This window comes from Arachis ipaensis, chromosome B01 (genome assembly GCF_000816755.2).
Source record: "Arachis ipaensis cultivar K30076 chromosome B01, Araip1.1, whole genome shotgun sequence".
In the NCBI taxonomy this organism is placed as follows: Eukaryota; Viridiplantae; Streptophyta; class Magnoliopsida; order Fabales; family Fabaceae; genus Arachis; species Arachis ipaensis.
The window spans coordinates 93,221,758-93,227,086 of record NC_029785.2 but is presented as its reverse complement, the minus strand read 5'-3'; positions in this window follow the sequence as shown (position 1 = coordinate 93,227,086).

Genomic DNA, 5,329 nt, shown 5'->3' with positions numbered 1-5,329 from the left:
TTCCAAGGAGAGGACTCTGTTAATAGTGAAGACCTTAGGTAACTGAGATGGTACAGTCAGGAGATTAGGGGGGATATCTGGGAAGTAAGCTGAGATCACTTTATCTCCTGGAGAGAAATCTTCCGTAGGGATCTTCTTGTTCCTCCACCCCCTTGGTACCTTCTTCTTTGTCTCTTTTGATGCTTCCCTGCTCTTGGCGACTTCTTCTTCTAAGTGAATTTTGTTGTTATCTTCACATGCCTCTGGTGGTTTAGGTTCCTCCAGCTTCTCCTTGAGCTGTGACGATTGCTGTTTGCCTTGTTCATCATTCAGTGGGGTTTTCGGATGCGTTGGTGGTGTCTCAGTGCTTGTTTCTTCTTCCAGCTTCTCATTATGATCATTGCTTGGTTCTTTATTTTCTTGGTCAGCTTCTTGGGAGAGTTTGAAGACATTGAAGCTGAGTTGTTCATCATAGATCCTCAATATTAGCTCCCCTCGCTCCACATCTATGAGTGCTCTAGCTGTAGCTAGAAATGGTCTTCCCAATATGATTGGGTGAGTGTGACTCTCTTCCATGTCCAAGATGACAAAGTCTGTGGGAAGAAAGTATTTCCCCACCTTTAACAATACATTTTCCACCACCCCTATTGCTTGTTTTTGAGTTTTGTCAGCCAGCCTGATGACCACATCTGTGGGCAATATCTCATTGATCTGCAGTCTCTTCACCAGGGCTAAGGGCATTAAGTTGATGCTTGCTCCCAAATCACAGAGTGCTCTATCAAACATTGTTTCTCCTATGGCACAGGGGACATGAAAACTCCCTGGATCTTTTCTTTTCGTAGGCAACTGTGGTTGAATGAGGGCACTGCACTCCTTGTTCATCACTATAGTTTGGCCTCCTTTGAGTGAGCTTTTCCTGGGAAGTAACTCCTTCATGTACTTGATGAATGCATGCATTTGTTGGATAGTCTTGATGAATGATATGTTCACATGCAAAGATGCAAACAAGTCAAGAAATCTTGAGTATATTCTCTTCTCCACAGCACCATTGAGCAGTTGGGGAAAAGGTGCATAGAGTCTCAACAACTCCTGTTTTGAGATTTCTGGTTCTTGGTAATCTTTTTCCACCTCCTCCACTAAGGTATCTTCAGGTTGTTCTGACAGCTTACTTGGCTTGTCCTCAATCTCCTTATCACTTATAGTGACCATCTTGCAATCTTCCCATCTTACTTTCTTTGTTTCACCTCTCGGATTCTTCTCTGTGTCACTTGGGAATCCATCTGTGGGTTTGGGAATTTGCTCAGAGAGATATCCTACTTGAGATTCAAACCTCTTGATTGTGTCTCCCTGGTTCTTGAAACTGGCTCGCACTTCCTCCTTGAACACCTTGTTGTCTTGGATATCCTTGCATATGCCTTCAAGTAGATTTTCAATCCTTGAGATTCTTTCATCAAGTGATGATAAGGCAGGCTGAGGAGGGTTGTTCTGGCCTTGATGTGAATGTGGAGAGGTGTTGTTATTGGGATGTTGATATGGTCTAGATGTGAAATTGTTTGGATTTGGGCGTCTTTGATCCAGGCTTTGGTCTTGTTGATTTTCCCACCCAAAGTTTGGGTGATTCCTCCATCCAGGGTTGTAATTCTTGGAGTAAGGATCATGGTTCTGCCTAGGTGAATTCCCAATGTAGTTGGCTTGCTCCTGACTACCCTCTGCTTCTTCATTCATTCCTTCTTGGGTTGTTGATGAAGTGGAGATTGCTGCCACTTGGTTCCTCTCCATCTTCTTGGTGAGGTCAGCCAGCTGTTGGGTAATGAGCTTGTTTTGGGCCAACAGAGCGTCTACATTGTTTAGCTCCATTACTCCTCTTGTGTTCCCTCTTTCGGAAGCTTAGAAGTAGTCGTTCTCTGCTACTGTTTCAATGACATCTATAGCCTCCTCAATGGTTTTCTTCTTGTTCAAAGATCCTCCGGATGAATGGTCTACGGCCTTCTTTGACTCATAAGAGAGCCCTTCATAGAAAATGTGCAGCTGAACCCATTCGTTGAACATGTCAGGTGGACACCTCCTTGTTAGGTCTTTAAACCTCTCCCATGCTTCATATAGAGTCTCACCATCTTGTTGCCTGAAGGTTTGGACCTCAGCTCTCAGCCTATTGATTCTTTGAGGAGGGTAAAATCTTGCTAACAATTTGTTCACCATGTCTTCCCAAGTTGTCAAGCTTTCCCTTGGGAAAGATTCCAGCCACTTGGCTGCCTTATCCCTGAGTGAAAATGGAAATAAAAGCAGTCTATAGGTGTCAGGATGAACACCATTAGACTTCACTGTGTCACATATTCTCAGGAAGGTGGTCAAATGTTGATTTGGGTCCTCTTGGACACTTCCTCCGAACGAACAGTTGTTCTGCACAAGGGTGATGAGCTGTGGCTTCAGTTCAAAATTGTTGGCATGGATGGTTGGCTTTTGAATGCTACTTCCACAGTTTCCTGGGTTTGGATTGATATAAGAGCCTAAAACTCTTCTATCCTCCCCAAGTATGATTTGCTCGACCTCTTCTGCCATGGTTGTGAGTCTCTTCTTCATGATAGTTTTCCATGTTTTCTTCCATGTTTGGTTCAAAGTATTCCTCAAAGTGTTCCTCCTCTTCTTCAGCACCAACTGCACGTTTGTCTCTTGCCTCCCTCCTTAGTCTAAAGAAGGTTCTCTCAGGTTCAGAATCAAAGAAAGTTGAAGCCCCGCTTCTTCTCCCTGTCATACAACCAACAAGTACAAGAAAAGAGAATAGGTGCAGAAAGTATAGCTGTCATAATTACTGTTAGTGTGAGTGATGCAATATATCAAACAGTTAGTGGGTTAGTGAGATGAAATGTAAATAACAGAAAAAAAAGTAGGGGGAAAGAAAGAAATTAACTAAAACAGGAAGTAAATAACTCAAACAGAAATTTAAATCAAACAAAAATAAAATGCTCAATCTAGTTATCCTCCAATCTAATCATTGTTGATGCACAATCAATCCCCGGCAACGGCGCCATAAACTTGATGCACGGAAAACTTGTCTCATAACAAATTTCCTTCGGCAAGTGTACCGAATTTATCGTCAAGTAAAAACTCACAATAGAGTGAGGTCGAATCCCACAAGGATTGATTGATCAAGCAACTTTAATTAGAGGAATGTTCTAATTGAGCGAATCAGAAATTGAGTTGTGAATTGTAGAAAGTTAAATTCGGGAAATTAAATGACAGAAAGTAAATTGCAGAATCTTAAATGGGAATGGGGGAATTGCTCATAAATGTAAATGACAGAAATTAAAGAGAATGGGTAAGATCAGAAATGGGGAGTTCATTGGGCTTAGGAGATGTTGCATTCTCTGGATCAATCTCATTTACATCTCTTCCTCAATCAATGCACTGATTGATCTCCTTGGCAATCTTAAGTGATTGAATTACAATTTCTTGTAATTCAATCTCTCAAATCTTAATCAATAGCCAATTCCTTGGTCAATTGCTCATGAGAAGAGATGAAGTATGGTCACTGATTATACCACATGCATTTCCCAAATCGAGCATTGAGAGGATTATAGTCACATATCCATCCAAACCCAATTTGGTCCAGCATGAGAAAGTATTTCTAGCTTGATCTCTTCATTCCTCTTCCAAGGTTCAGAAGAGATCCAAGTATGAATAGTTTCTTTTCCAAGATAACTACCCAATTGGATGAAGATCGAAAGCTTTCAAGTAAAATTAAGAGAAAAGATAGAAGAAGAATAATGAAAACTAGTATTGATCCATCAAATTCCAACAGAGCTCCCTAACCCAATGAAAGGGGTTTAGTTGTTCATAGCTCTGGAAAATAAAAACAAAGATGGAGAATACATCATGAAAACTAGAAGAGCAAAGAAAGTAAAATACAGGAAGTAGTTCTATGCTATTTTCCAACTCCCAGCAACTCCCCAAAATAATTCAAAGCTACTCCTATATATACTACTCTTCTCATCTTCTAGTTGGCTTTTCAAGTCTTGGGCCTTTGGATCTTGAGTTTGAAGCAGTTCTCTTCTTCATTTGGGCTTGGCTGTACTTGTAGAGAGAAAGTGTAAAGTGGGCAGAGATTTTAGCTCAGGACGTTAGTGTTGTTAACGTTTAGTGAAAATATGAGTTCGAGAACGTTAGTGACAATCAACTTTCTCACTAACGTTCCTAAGTAAAAGCCACGTTAACCTCAACGTTAGTGGCACAAACGTTGCCACCAACGTTGCCTCTAGGTCCTTCACACATGTTATTGGGACTTAACTTTCCCAATAACGTTGAAAATCCCCCATTGCTCCTACGTTAGAGCCCACGTTAACTTAGTTAACGTGGCTCTTTAACGTGGGCTTGCCATCCTTCGAGAACGTTAGTGACATTCAACATTGTCACTAACATTCCAATGTGCCCCCATGTCTCATGTTAGAATCCACGTTAACTAGGTTAACGTGGCTTATAACGTGGCCATGCTTAGCCATCCCCAACGTTAGTGACAATGTTGAGTGTCACTAACGTTGGCTCATCATCCCTCATCCACGTTAGCTTCCAGGTTAACTAAGTTAACGTGGGAGTTAACGTGACTCATAGTGGCTTGTGTGGCTCCTTCCAACGTTAGTGACAATGTTGAGTGTCACTAACATTGGCCATCACCTTCTTCTCTCACGTTAGCCTCCACGTTAACTAAGTTAACGTGAAAGTTAACGTGGCTTCTTGGGGTTGTGTGGTTGCTTCCAACGTTAGTGACAATGTTGGGTGTCACTAACGTTGTCGACCACTCTTGCCTCTTCACGTTAGCTTCCACGTTAACCAAGTTAACGTGGGAGTTAACGTGGCATTGTGCACTTAGGCTAACGTTAGTGACAATGTTAAATGTCACTAACGTTTGCTTCCTTTCTCCCTTTTAACGTTAGAGGCCACGTTAACTAAGTTAACGTGGACTCTAACGTGCCCACTTGTGAGCATTGGCCAACGTTAGTGATAATGTTAAGTGTCACTAACGTTTGCTCAAATTCCCTTCTTCACATTAGAGTTCACGTTAACTTAGTTAACGTGACTCTTAACGTGGGTAATGATGGCTTCGAGAGCGTCATTGGCAGTCACTTTTCTCATTAACTTTTGCTTCCTTTCTCCCTTTTAACGTTAGAGGCCACGTTAACTAAGTTAACGTGGACTCTAACGTGCCCACTTGTGAGCATTGGCCAACGTTAGTGATAATGTTAAGTGTCACTAACGTTTGCTCAAATTCCCTTCTTCACATTAGAGTTCACGTTAACTTAGTTAACGTGACTCTTAACGTGGGTAATGATGGCTTCGAGAGCGTCATTGGCAGTCA